This window comes from Poecilia reticulata, chromosome 7 (assembly GCF_904066995.2).
Source record: "Poecilia reticulata chromosome 7, P_reticulata-male-v2, whole genome shotgun sequence".
Taxonomy (NCBI): Eukaryota; Metazoa; Chordata; class Actinopteri; order Cyprinodontiformes; family Poeciliidae; genus Poecilia; species Poecilia reticulata.
Genome location: NC_088836.1, coordinates 31371795 through 31387437, shown reverse-complemented (window position 1 = coordinate 31387437; position 15643 = coordinate 31371795).

Sequence of the window (15643 nt, the reverse complement as noted above, 5' to 3'; positions counted from 1 at the left end):
GTAAAAGTCCAAACACTTTGTCAGGTTCTGCCTTTGGGAGCAGTTCACCTTCATTTTCTGGCTCTTTCTTCATCACAGGTGCCCGGCTTGTCGAGACAAAGCGCGGATCATTAAGAGCGTAAAGGCATGCCGGGTTTCTCCAGATGCCGCTCCACAACTCTGAGCAGATGTGGTCAGCAGGAAGTGACTTTTAGGTCAGATTGGTCTAAACTCTGCTGCCCTGAACCACTTTGGTGTTCCACACGTCCGTCCACGTGTTCGGTTATGTTGTAACTGACGGTGTTTTCACATCGATTCGATTGGGGACAGAAATTCAAACATTTGTTCCACTTCTAGCTGCTGCAGTTTGCTTTCACACTGCACCGAGTCAAACCAACCAAACCCTTTGAGCAACCTTGTTCACCTTCTTGCCTCTGGGGGCGCTGCACCAAGAACTACTGAAGGAAAACCCCTGAAGAAGACACTCTGCGCAACTTTCTCCCTCACTAATTATACAAAACTGCAGCAGCAGATTTTAGTGGTTGTAAGATTTCTCTTCTGTCTCTGGTAAAAAAAAAATCAGGAGACATTTCTCCCTGTAGTGCTAAACATTTATTTTGGCTCTGTTTACCCAGAATGCCCTGTGGTATAATCCGCTTCCTGCACTTGGAGCGATCTCCAGGCTGCTTGGACCCACATATGCATTCACCAGAGTTCACTTGAACCAAACCGAGGTTTTTAAGCAGACTGGAGTTTTTGTTTTTTAACCATACACCAGCCCCCATATGTAATTATTAATATCAGTTTTCATTTCATATTTAAAAATAAAAATGTAAAAAATGTCAGATTTTACCCCAAAATGTCTTTTTTTCAGGGAGTGTGTCCATTCCAGTGGACTTCTATTCATCATGTTGCATGGTAAAACTATAAATATTTCTGATTGGTTTCCCTGTTCAACAAACCTAACAACTATAAATACTCAACATTGACTAATTTGAAATATCTCCACTTACAAGAACAGTGTTATATCCACACATAAGCAGATCTTGGTGAACATGTTCAACCCTTAAAGAAACACTAAGCACTGAAACTTGTGCACGCAGCATCGTTCACATCGAAGACGATTCTCCCTGGACCAGCACATCCAGGATGCTGAGTGTATCCCATCAACATGTTGATCCCTAAAACATGAGCCCTTCCTCTTCCCACAGCCAGATTGCCTTTCCTTTCTGAAGCGGGTTCAAAGTGGTGGTGTAAACTATGCCATCGATGAGATCTTCAGGAAACAAATGCGTAAAGAAATCTATCAGATCTCCGTCTGTATCCTGGCCTTCATCATCGTTCATATCTGCATCCTAAGTGACTAGTTTTCCTCCATCATCCTCGGTTTCTGTGTCTCTGTCGCTATCTGGCAGCCACTCATCCTCACTGCTGTCACTACGGTGTATTAGGATAAAGAAAAAGGTGAATTGCAACCAAAAACTTATTAATATCAGAAATTTTCCCCCCAAAAAATCAAAAGTTGAAAATGTTCAACTTTTTTTGAAGTTCTTAAATTCCCAGGACGTGTCGGCTGGTCCACCGTAGAAAGCTGCTGCGTGTATTTTGAATAATTTTTTATGTTTTTTTATTTAACTAAAACCAGGCTGTTAAACTAACCAGTTATTTAAGTTACAGAAACCAATTTTCCTTAATATAAAATGGTACAGTATGGAATCTTATATTGTTTTAAATGTTAAATTTGTTTATACTGATTTTTCCTCTTGACATTCACATAATTCAAACAGAATCTCCACACAATGTGAATAGAAAAATGTATTTATGAATCAAAAAGTTTGACAGAATCGAATCGTAGCCCTGAAAGTTGGAATCGGATTGTTAGACACTGAAATATCTGATCTCTGCGTCTGACCAGCAGGACCGGTGATGGGCGACGCTCCTGCTTTTATTCTGAAAGGACTCTGAAGCCATGCAGTCGTGTGTCCAGCATCTGGATGACTCATCGGCTGAATAAATGAATCGCATGATGGCCGCTGAGGTGCACCTCTTCATTTTTAATGAACCAGTTTGACAGGTTATTAAGTGGTTGCTTGGAAACAACAACAAGCCGTTCAGTTTGATGTCGATGTGAATGCAGTCTGGAGTCTGAAACATCGCGGATGTTTGTTTGATGATTTGTTTTATTCTGTTTATAATAGATTATAATTCTGCTCATCAATAAACCAACTGTAACTGAATTCCTGCCTCTGAATACTGAAAAGCACGTATGCTTACGTACATGGAGATCCCTGAAAATGCATTAGAGCTGCAGCAGTCAGCAGTTTTATGTGAGTAACTTTAATCTGAAAATGTAAAATAATTTTAGGTGTTTTCAATCAGCAACCTTCAGTTGTAATAATTATTTTCTGATTATTAGTCATCGAGACATTAAAATGACCTACACAGCTAAATGTTCCTGCAGTTTGCTGCATAAAACCTGCACATAGAAACATGCAGACGGTGTTGAACATGAGCGCCGACTCTAACCACGACCCTATTTACATTTAATTGAATTCAGATGAAAATGTAGCGATAAACGGTGTGTTCAGCCGTTACAGCAGCATCGTCTGTCAGCCCTCAGCTCTGCACAGCATCCTGTTTATCATTAATTATCATTAAAACTCCCAAAATTTTACAACCCGATTGATTTCTGAAAACTTAAAAACACTTTTTAGAGCATAATTAATCATCTCTGAAGCAGATTCTTCATTTGCTGCACACACAGCAGCTGCATTTAAATAAATGGATGCAAAGTTTTGTCAATATTATGCTATTGTTGAAAAACACAACTTGGCAAATAAATGCAATTTAAAAAGCAATAAGTCATTAAAAAACATCCTCCAGCTACTTCCTGTCATCTTCATCTTCGTGGTTTGCGACAGCGGCAACATCCGGTTGTTGATCATGTGACTCCTGTGATGCGAAAAACGTCAAATTTATAGCAGTTGGAAATAAACCAAACTCAGTACGGCCCAAAAACCCACCTCATCCTGCGCCAAAACCTTATCTAATAACTATGTTTTTCTAAATTAGCATGTTTTTAAATGTCAAATTGCTCAATTATATGGAAACGTAGCTGCAGACAGGCCTCTGAAAGTTTAAGAAATAAACTAACAATTTCATTTTAATTACATTTTCAACACACCTGTTTCCCAGACTTGTTTTGTGTGTCCTGGTGTTTCTTCAACAATCATTTGAGGTTTTCTGAGAACAGCTGCTTTCATACCGAGCTTCTGCTCCAAGTCAGGAAATTAAACCACTTCTTCAGTTCGTTGCATTTGATTTCATTTTGGGTTTCAGAGTTGAATGAAAATGCAAAATGCCCTCAAAGATTTAATTTTAATTTCATTTGTGGTTTACTTTTGGAGTAAATCGTGAGAAACAATCTCCTAGTAATTCACACACAGTGCACCGAAGCTGTGGAGGTTTGGGACACGACGGGTTTCTGTTGACGTGGGAATTTCTATCACACAGATACAGTCAGAGTAACATTTCAGGCCATTCAGTTTGAGGCATGTCTTCCCTCCTGATGTTTATCTCTCCTCTGGGAAATATGAGGTGAACATCCGTACATGGACATGAACGCTGAGCAGAACTTGGAGGGTTAATTTGAAGTATTTGGTCACTGAGTGGGAGGACTACCTGCTTCCCACCGGAGGAGAGAGAAACCAGAATTACTTTTAAACCCGATTATCAGCAGCACCTCGGGTTACAAGCTGCACAGCTGACACGAAGACTTTGTGATGTAAGAAAAAGAATCTTTTTAAATTGGATCAAAAATACACTTCCTTTAACTGCACAGTTAGTTTTAAACAGTAAAAGATGACACGTTCGTATGTTCAGTGAAAATGTTACGACCATGCAGGCACAGAAAAAAGATCAACGCTGTTTGCATTTCAAAGTCTGTTTGCTCTCATGATCTGAGGGATTTCTGAGATCCGTCTCCTGAATGAGCTCCGTGTTGCCGACATGAGCGAGACGAGGCAGAACTTTACCGTGTCCGTTTGAGTTCTGGTGAATTTATTATCATACGGCTCAGCCTATCGCAGACAAACATGATGAATCTATGGGAGCTGCAGGCAGATCTGTGGAGCTCAGATCACAGCTCAGAAAAGGTTGTGGAAGGTAGATTCACTAAAATCCAAGATGGACGACAGCTTCTTGTTGGGGTCGGCGCGGGGCGGCCCCGGGTCGGCGCAGGGCGGCCCCGGGTCAGTGTTCTGGTCAGACTGTGAAAAACAAGCAGAACTGGCAAAGGAAACAGGAAGTTGTGGGTTACCTGACGGAGGTGGTTTCCTAGGAAGTCCACTTCAACCAAACTGTTGAGGATTGGAAAACGTAACGATATTCAAATTTCCATCAATTTGTGTAATGCTACGTTGTCATTATGGACCTAAATCTCTGAGGAATGTTTCTAATTTATGCTATCAAAAATAAAGCAGAAGGCAAAATGTATCCAACTGCAGTTTTTGGCCAGGACTCTTGCAAAACAGATGATCTCAATAAATTTACTTCTGAATAAACAAAAGGTAAAAGTAGTAAACTAACCAACCAAACGGCTGGTTGGAGTAAAAAGCAGGCAGAAACTGGACTCGACTTCTTCTGTGAACAAACTTTACTTTTTCTCCTGTTAAAGTAAGAATTTCTGTTTGATGGTCTTTCAGTGTATGAAGTTTTTTTAGTTTTTTTTTGCAAATAAATGCTATAAAAACAGAGCTGCCTCGATGATTGACTCTATTCTCTCTTAGAATCTGGGTTTACAAAGTTATTTTCAGTTAAGCTTTCCAAAGGACAAAGTCACCCGCTTTAAAAGCCGGGTCAGTTTTTTTTAAAGCTTTCCGTTGGTAGGTTGTAGTTTGAACACACTGCTTTCCATTTTCACTTGTTTCTATTGACTGCAGTCTGTTTTTTCCAAACATCAAGTCTCTCAACTGCAAAATATAAATGACTGTGGTGAATCACAGGAACGGAGCTGGAAACTGTCGATAAGATTCATGCACATAATGTTCCAACTCATCTTCTTGTTGCAACATTACAAATGACTGAGATCCAGATTCCTGCAGGAACAAACCCGGCTGTAAACACTTTCCTGCATCTCTTAATGTTTCTAAAATGTGCAACTGATGGGTTACCAAAATCAGAGGGTTCCTGACCAGCCGGTGTGACCCCCGGCAGGCCACATGGTGGCATCAATTACCCCTCTGACCGACGATCACGAGGTGGAGAGCAGAGAACGTAGCTGAGCTTTAATGTGTCCGAGTCCTAATGGAAATAAGCCAATTGACATTCAACTGAGCATGAAGAGATTTGGACATAAAAACCAAATTATTATTATGGCTTTAAATAACCACCAATAACATTTACAACACCCAGTAACACAAATCGCAACAGTTTTGGTCTTTTTTCAAACTCTGTTTTGCTCTTTATGTTTAGCTATGCATGTGCAAAAATGCATGAAACTGGCCACTTAAGTGATTTATGGCATTCTTGCAGACAGCTTGAAATTAGGAAGATGATGTAGAGGGTGATTAGGAAACGGTGTGAAAAGATAGATGGGAGAGGAAACGTGTAAAAGGCAGTTTGCCAAATGATTTCTGACCACTCCTGTTTGGCGCAGATTTTACAAACCCTCATATTTTCATTTATATTTCTATTTTTATTAACCAGTACATGCTGGAAACTGAACTTAGTTTAAAATGTTTCCTCTGAGCATCAGCTGTTTCACGTTTGTCCTGCCTGAGCTGAATGTAAAACTCTTTTTGTCCCACCCTGAGAGAGGAAGAAAACATTTTTTATTTTGAAGTCTGCTTATAACCCAAAGCTCGTAAGCAGAAAACAGTGGTGAGGCCTGAGATTTGTGCTCTTTAACACAATATCTGCAGCTACACTGTATCCACGGCGACGGGACAAAGATGCTTTCTTTTTTTTTACCTGCTTTGACGTCCAGAGGGCGAAGCTCGCCCTTCTGCATCAACAGCTTCCTACCTGCTGGAGATGCAACACTAGTTCTGCAACAATGCAAGGAGAGAGGCACCTTGAAGAAAATCAATGAACACGAAGCAGCCGGTTGGGATGGAGCGGCCGGCAGCAAACCACAGCAGATTTGACCTTTTTCCTGCAGGACGGCACCAATTCCACAACCTTTTAAAAACCCAAATCCTTTAAAGCAGGGGTCCCCAAACTTTTTCCTGTGAGGGCCACATAACTTTTCCCTTCTCTGGTGGGGGGCCGGAGTCAGTTTGTAACAGAAAAGGTGTTACATGTTTAAAACCTGCGCTGACAGAAATTGTTGATGGGGGGGTGGGGTGGGTTTGAAGGTTGAAACTGTTGGGGGGGAAGCGTTTCTCGATGGGGGTGGGGGGTTGAAGGTTGAAACTGTTCGGGGGGGTTTCTCGATTGATTTTTACCCAGAAAGCACATGGGCAAAAACTGTTAGTGAAACGGTCACTGGGACTGACTAGTATATATTTCATTGAGGGAAACCTGGAATGCAGCGTTCATAACAAACACGTGTGTTCATCTGCTCCACCGCTAGCAAACAACCGTACTGATTAAATAACATGAAAGTCAAGCAGTTCCCTAAAAGTCCAACAGATGGCAGCAATGCGCCATGCAAAACAAAACACCCACAGTTTACAGGACACACTTCCTGCTACAGAGCCCCCTGGTGGTTGAAGAAAAATCCAAATATATGAAAATACAATATATGAAAAAAAATCTGAATGCTCTCTGGTATTGTTCAGGGGGCCGGACCAAATGTGGCGGCGGGCCGGATCCGGCCCGCGGGCCGTAGTTTGGGGACCACTGCTTTAAAGGAATCTCTAAAATCCTTATGAATAATCTAGCAGACATGGACAAACATTTCTGCATATAAAACAAATTTGATTCGAGGTAAATTTGATTCTATACGAGACCTCTGAGGTGATTCAGCTGACGTTGTTTATCCTCAGGTTTTATTCTCAAAACCCTGGAACAATATTTCAGCCTTGTTCAAAAACAAGAAATCCAGTAAAATACAGTATGAGCAGTTAAAGTCTGGAAAAGCTCAGATATAGTAGCTGTGGCTGCAGAAAATGTGAAAGTGTAAAAGTTTTTTTGACAACTTTCAAACTTGGTTTATGCAAGATCTGATTTTTTATATTGTGAGAATAATGTCATAATATTATGAGAATAAAGTCAAAATGAGACAAAGTTGTAATATTATGACTTTATTGTCATAACATGATTTTATTCTAGTAATTGCATCACTCCTTGTAATTTCTTTCTTTTTTTTATTTTATAATACTTTGTCTTCAGGGCCAGTTAGATTTGTGATCTAAGAGGCTCTAAACGGTTGACCAAAGGCCGAGTTGAAGACCAAACACAAACGACGCCGATGAGACGCAGGTGGAAACCGTGAAGGCGACTGCAGGATCAATCCAACATGGCGGAGAAACCAGATGTGCTTGAAATGGAAACGAAGCAACATTGAAGCATAATAACTGCGTCCAACACCACAAATCCAAAATAAAGCAACACAGACAGAAGGTAGCACGCAAACGGATAATTAGCTACTGAGAATCCAAACTGGGACTCTGAAAATGGGACCAATATAAAGACAATCATCCCTTTATGAGGGCAGAGCTCAGAGCAAACAGCAGCAGAGTGTGATTGTGTTGCAGATGAGAGAGTGATTAAATTCACACTGAGAAGAGAAACAAACCAAACAGGACGCGGATCTGCCAGCCAGGAAGAAAAACAAGTGACACATTTAAAATGATTCTCAACACGTCTGTTAAATATCACAAAAAAAAACAGGATTTTGTTCTACATTAAATCAGCTTTTGGTTCATTTTCAGCATTCAGTCTCCTTTGGTTGAAGACCATCTGAAACCTCATCTTGAAGATATTTGATCATCTCATTATGTAAAACTTTCCCTCATAAATCAGGTTGTTTCTGGTCCACAGCTTCTTCATCCGATTCGGCTGCATAACTTTTATACGTTTGGAGCTTTGGACTCACTGTGACGCTACAAAATAAAATCCCTCTTTAAAAAAACAACATCCTCACTGACGGCTGAAGGTTTGGGGCTAAAATTGATTGGAGAAATGGAGAATACAGAAGGTTATTGTTACATAATCTGCAATATTTTCTCTCAAAAACGGAAGAAACTTTTAAAGTTCTGCATAGATAGTAAGATAAGTGGCCATAGTAAAACATAATGCATACCTAAAAACACTCACAGATTGGAGCAAAGATGAAAACATGTATGATTATTATCCTACTTTATGACCAAAGGTAATGTATTAGGAGAAACATTATCGGAGATGTAAAAGTATAATAGCTGTGACATTAATACTGAGCTGCACAGAAAGCGATAACCTCACAGGGAATCATGACCATTTCTAAAATCTCAGTAATCCAGCTCTGTTCCCTTGGATGTGAAGCTGTGGCAGATTTAAAACGATGTTTTATAACCTGCTCATTGTGGCAGATACAATTCATCTCCTTTTTCATTTCTGCTCAACAGCAGATGCTGAGCACAGCTCCGGGATCCGAAATTTCATTGCAGCCCAAAGAAGCAATGAGCCGACTGCACCTTGTTTTTCTCTTTATATCCAGATGGTAGAAATGCAGCTCTTGACTTTACAAGAACAAAGAGACGTGGCATTGTAATCTTCAGACAAAACTGAAGGTAAAGGGGCCTCAGAGGATCCAACAACAAGCGGCAAAGCTTCACATCTAAAAAGAAAAGCATAACGAAGGACTTTCTTTCTAATGTGTGTGTGTGCGTGTGCATGTGTGTGTCAATTGACTAATATTATGGTCAACAAGTCTTACCAAGTGTTTTTGGTCTAGTTTTTAAAAGCCAACATCTCTAACATGGACTAGTTTGCAACACGTAAACAATAAATCCCACCTTTATCATTCTTAATCATACACTTTTATTTTTAGTTAAGCCTATTTTTGCATTTGATCTGGAGTTATGTTTGTGTATAAAGAACAAAATACTTAATAATAAGCCAGCTTTCGTTGTCGATTTGGTGATTTTCCGCCCCTTGTTGAGGTCCAGTTGTTCGTCCGGCTGCCTGTGCTGGACTGCAAACCTCTCCAGGTAATGCAGAGAAAGGTGGAGGTGAACACATTTCCTCATTAATAATTTATCTATTATGTCGGTTGCAGCTCCAAATGCTACGTCTCTCTGCACCATCAGTGGATTTTCAACTCTGCGTTCGCCTTTAGTTTTGTTGCATAAACAACAATTTATGTGCTCATCCTCATAAATACTTTACCTCGCAAGCACATCCAGGTGTTAATCACACACACACACACACACACACACACACACACACACACACACACACACACACACACACACACACACACACACACACACACACACACACACGCACACACACACACACACACACACACACACGCACACGCACACGCACACGCACACACACACACACACACGCACACGCACACACACACACGGCCTGATATTTAAACAAGCATCAGCAGACCTCCTGTGTTTGTCTGCGCTGCAGCAGCAGCTGTCCAAACGAAAACCAGAACACTTAAAGCGATTACAAACCAAACATGGCGGCTCCGTCTCAAACACTGCTCTCCTCTCAGAGCAGGAAAAACTCAGGAAACGCTTCAGTTTGTTTACTTCACCCACATGCTCTGCTATGTTGGCTAAAACATTTACAGACAATGAAAGTAAGATTCATAATATTATGTACGGAAATGAACATTTAAATAGTTTAATTTGTTTGACTTTAAAGTGTAAAATCTGATCTAGTTAAAAACTGTCTTTTTTATCATGTAGTTATTTCAAGTTTTGGGTTTTGTAATTTCATACCTAATTTTCTTATAACACAGAAAGTGTAGATTCGACAAAATGTTTCTTGAATCAGAAACATTTAAGGAAATCTTACAGCTGGGTTAAATTCTTGCACTGTGAAGGGAAAACGAGGAGAGATTAAAACCTGTTAAGCCCGACGGACCCTCCGAGGGTTCCAGCTGCCATGTGACCTCGACTCGCTCTGTAAACAAAGGCTCCGTGTGCCTTTAAATTTTTTTTTTTATTATTATCCGCTAAAAGAGGCTTTAATCTTTCAAAAACTATTCCGCATAAAGGTTTTGCCCAAAATGTTAAGATTTTAGAGCTATTTAAAAACAGCTGATGAGATTTAAAGGTCCTCGGGCGATGACGCAACTGCCTGGAAAACACCCGATCAGCTGATCATCACGGCCATTTTATGGCTTCACGTGAGAGTGGAAAGACTCTCAGAGTATGGCACAAGATGTCGGCTACGCAAAATCATAACGTATTTTCCGGAACCCCATCTAAATGAATGCGTAATTCTTGCGCTCTCCAAGCGTTCTCCGTGCGTAAGCATGTGTGGTATACGGGAGTCTGAGCACGTGGAGTTATCTCGGTTCCGTGAGTTCAGTTTTGATTTATTTATGATAAATCGATCATAGCAGCAGAAACTGGACGATTTAGAGGCTTTTGAAGGCTTTTGAACAACAACAGTTTTTCGATTTGCTACGAGTGGAGCTAAATCTTCTGATAGCTGGTGGGATTCGGACGAGGAGGAAGAGGACGAGCCGGACACAGCTGACAGACTTGATCTCGGTGATGTGTAAGTTTCCCCCGATATTTCACACAAAATATTTGATGTTTTGGTTCTATTTATTTATTTATTTCAGTGATTATATGCTTGTAATAACGCCAGGAAGTAAAACCACGTGGTTATTTGTTTATTTATGTTTTACTAAAATATGTTTTATTTTACTAGTAAGGATTTCATGTTTACTTTGGTTCATTACTTTGCAATAAACCTCTAATTCTTCAAATACTTTATTTTTATTTATAGTCAAGTGGAAGCCGAACCATCAAGCTCAGGTGGAGCTGAACCTCCCCCCACCTCCCCCACCTCTCATGATTCTTCACCTTCTTTGAGGTAAGATGTCCATTTTTTGGTGGTGATGGTGGTGGTGGATTTTCAAAATTGTTTATTTGCTTTTTTAAATTATTCAAAAAGTATTTTTGACTGTTTTATCTTGTTTCAATAAAAGTTTTCTATTTGGAGTCAAAGAAAGAGCTTTCAGGTCATCATTATTATACATATTACACTGTGCATAATGGTACATTTTGCATATAAATGGGGTAAATGTCATGACCAATGGTTATATTATATGTAGAAAGTGTCATTAGGTGGTAATAAGCTATTTAATTTTAACAAACCCCCAGTATTGATGTAAAAAACACATTTGGCACAGTTTGGTGACATTTTGGATAAATGTGCCAAAATGGCCTCTCCGCCTAAGAAATTTCTCACTAATACCATTCTAAAATAAATATGATTCATCTGATTGAGTCCAAATTTGGTATACTTTTACACAACATTTAGATTTAAAAGTCTGTACTACTTTTTTGTGTTACAAATACTATTTTGGTAGTGTTTTCAATGTTTATTTCAAAGAAAATTTTGGCGAGGTTAAAAAAAATGCAAAATATTTTGTATTTTGTCCCTAATATTTCAGGCAGGGTCAAAGCTACAATGGTGCTGACACCAGAAAACCATTCTATGACATCTTACCTTTACAGAGGTACCAAAAGTTTCTTATTAAATCTAATAGCTGTGAGGCTATAAGTGATTTACTTTTGTGTGTTTTTGTCAGGCGGAAATTTATTTATACCCCCTTAGGGGGTAAGAGGTTAACTTTTTACAGTTATAAATTCTCATCATGCTAATCTTTATAATTTACAACCTTTACAACTGGCTAGAAGATCCTAAAGATGCTTAAACTTTTACTACAACTTCTACAAAAACATCAAAACAAGTTAAATCCGGAAAACGCAGAGAAATGCTTTTATCTGTACCTTCAACTTTTTATCTAAACTCACTACATCAAGACAACAGGATGAATAAACTGGCTTTTGTTGAATTTGGTCTTTCAGGTTGAATTTGTTTGGAGGAACAAACACATTTAGAGTTTTCTGACAGAAGTTTTCATACTTCAGGATGTAAATCCTGAGTTTAAACAAAGACAGAAACCCAGAATAAACTGTGTGCATAATATCGATCTGAGCAACACGAAGTGAAGCAAACAGGAGCTTCGTAAATGTCACAGCAAAGATCAAAAAACGACAAAACAGGAAAAACATCTTCAGCTCAATTTCTGATGATTTTCCCCGACAGATGAAAACATTTAATTTTCCACATCTGAGCTGAACATTTTCTCTGGCACAGAATTTGTAGAAAAAACATAATTCAACCTTTACAGGGTCTGAATTAAAATCATACTAAAAAATCCTTTCAAGGATCCTTTTTGTGATAATTCTCCGACATTTTCTTGAATGTTTATTTTGCCTCAACATTTTGTTTATGAAAATGTTTGTGACAGAAAGAGTTTCCATTCCCAGCAGACCAAGGCTTTATTGAATTGTAATAAACAAGATGAAAATGCAACAAGAATAATTTAAGGACACGGTGGAAAAAAATCTGCATCAAACAAAAACTACACAACATTAAGGCAGGGTGTCCAAGCTATGGCCCGGGGGCCAATTGGGGCCCCCGGAACAATTCTGAGCGGCCCTGGATCACAGTCCAGACCATTGATGGAGATTAAAAACAATCTGGGGTGAAATTTTCAGATTCTTCCATTTTTTTTACTTTGAATTTCATTTATTGTAATAGTAAAAACAGACAAAATAAAAAAACATCCAGTGGTTTTAATTATAATTGAACCTGCAGGAGATGAAAAATGTACGATTTACACATTTACACATTTACACGACTGCTTTGCTCAGTACATTAACATTTTGTGTTTTGTCTTTGTTTTATTTAGCAATAATAATAATAATAATAATAATAATAATAATAAATGTCTACTAAAAGAGTTTGGACTTTAACCTCATTGAGACTCTTCCTGTCGTGACCTTTGGTGACCTTTTGTGTTTTGTTACTTTAGGATTTTCAGTCTTTGCTTTTCATACTCAGTTCGCTCCTTGTGTTTCTCTGATATTTGATATATTTTGATGTTTTCTGTATTTTCTATCATCAGTTAAATTTAACTCATTTCATTTCTCTCAGTTCAGCTTCGGTTACTCACCACTTTATGACAATATTATTTTATTATAAAAGCATATAACTTTATTTTTATGTCTGATTAGATCAGTTTTGTTCAAGTTCAATGAGATTTTCAATACTTAAGTTGCCATGTTAGTAAATATTTTCTGGACTAAAATGCTTGGCTCGTCTCTCCACTTCTGGTTAGTCGTAATGTTTGATTACAAGTTAGAAAATAAAACAGAAAATTATGTGTTTAGTTAAATCAGTCAGGATGTTTCCCATGTAGCCTCTAGTTGTGACACACATACATGTTTTTTTGCATTTAATCCAAGTTTTCTATCTCATGTTTCACTAAATGTTTGAGGAGTTACATAAAAACGATCATGTTTTCCAGAGTTTGACGACATTAGAGCTCAGAAGGCGACAGTATTGACGAGCAGAGCCGCCATCTTCAGGTCACGGCGCGCGACTGATGTGTTTCTCCAGCATCTTGTTAAGGATGTTTTAGTTCTGTTGTCTAATATTGATCACTGACTGACCTCATTCGCTTCCAGATCATCAATGCTCTGCAGCTTCAGTTTTTCCCATAATTCACATGTTCTGTAGACAAAAACCAAAAGGCTTCCTTCTCTTCAGATGAACATTTCATGTTTAGTTATGTTTCAGCAAGAAGGAAATTCAAGTTCTTCACATGATGCAACAACAAACGAGCAGGAAACGTTACATTCCAGTGGCAGAATAAAGGAAAGCAATGAAAAAAATTCCAGTTATTATTCAAAGAAAACTCTAAACGGTCACTTTTTAGCCTTCAGTGTTTTTCAGTTTGCTGTAAGTTTGTTAGCTGAATGCTGCTTCTCCAGGTTTGGTGGACCTGAGTCTTGTGAGAGGCAGAGATGTGTGGATTGGTTCAGAAGATTGAAAATATCGATATCAAGTTTGTATCGGTATCGGATCAATATCGTGTGCTAAGATTGGTACTTCAGTTTCAGATTGTTTCTTAAAATGCTTCATATTTGTATTGTAGTTTCTCAACTCTACCTCAAAAAGGATTTTGTTTCAACTTGTTCTCAAATTATGATTTTATTTTTGGAAAAATGCACAAAAAGATCAGACATTTGACCACAAAATGCAGAAAACGTTTGCATTTTGGGGAAATTTTAGTAATTTTACAGAGGATCTATGTATTCAAAATGACATTTCATGAACTGTGTGATGAAATGGAGCACATCGTCCAATAAAAACAAACCGAACCATCATTCTCCTGCTGCCTCCCGTCATCTTCAGCGTCTTCAGCAGTAGTAACATCCTGTTGTTGATCAAGAAGTGTTTTCGTTGCAGCTCTGCAAATTAAATCTGTTTCGATACGACTGAAAAACCTGAATTTTTTCTAAACTCCACTAAGCAAATAACATTTTTTAATTTCAATTTGCGCAGCTTTACGGTTAAATGCAGCTTGTGATGCTTTTATACCTGAAAGTTCTCCTTTAAGTTGTGCAGATTTTTGATCAACTGGATTTTACTCAAAGCACCAAACTGTTTTCTTCATTTGTCCTCCATTCATTTATGTGTGGCAGGACATTTCTTTTACAGTTAGTCCAGAAACAGGTAAAAACCTTTAACAATGCCAAAAGAAGAGGAAATAGATATTACTAACCTTTATTATTTACGTTTATATAAATTAATTTTACTCAGACTGCAAAGAAAATTATGAATCAACCTACAAAGTGATGAAAGTCAAATGAACAAAATAACTAATTTAAGTTCTTTAACTTTAAAGTTTAACGTTTGCATTTCAAACCTTTCATGAATGTTAATTTTATAAATCTATAAATACCTTTAAGTTTTTTCTGTGTTCATGTTTTCACGCTGCCTCTGTTTCCTGACCTGTGGCTCCTGTTGTCGCTCCAGCTGGACCAGTTAAAGCACTGGAGACCAGTTTCTGACATTTCCTTCACCGTTTCCTCAGCCTGGGCTCCAGGATCCTCAGGTTGCAGCAAACGCTGCTCTGTATGCAGGAAGGAGCTTGTTTCAGTCCTCATGGATTACCGTCGGGATGTTGCTATGCAGTCGATTTCCATCAATCGGACAGAAAAGCCGTCGCTCTTTGTGCTCCATGTGTGATTGCAGCCATACACCCAGCCATAAATAACCCACCGTATTACACACACAACCACGGGCGTCTAATTAGGTTGTAATACGAGCAGCAAAGTCTGATTGATAGAGACGATATCCTACATAATTACACCCATAGCAAAGAATTTTTCTGGTGAATGATACAGCGCGCTGCACGCCGATAACTCAAGCACTAATTGGATCACATCCTGAAACGCGTGCACACCTGCTGCGGGATATCGACCTCCTGTCTGGGTGGCCACACAAGCACACATCCTGAAATGATGTAAATCTCACTAAAGTATAAAAATGTCACATTTATCCTCTTAATATTCTGAATGAATATGAAGTAAAACATAAAAGATGTGAAGCAGATTTTGGGGTTGGAGTGGAGACAAAAACTCAATGAGTTGGAGGAAATAGACACTTGAGTTCATTTTTA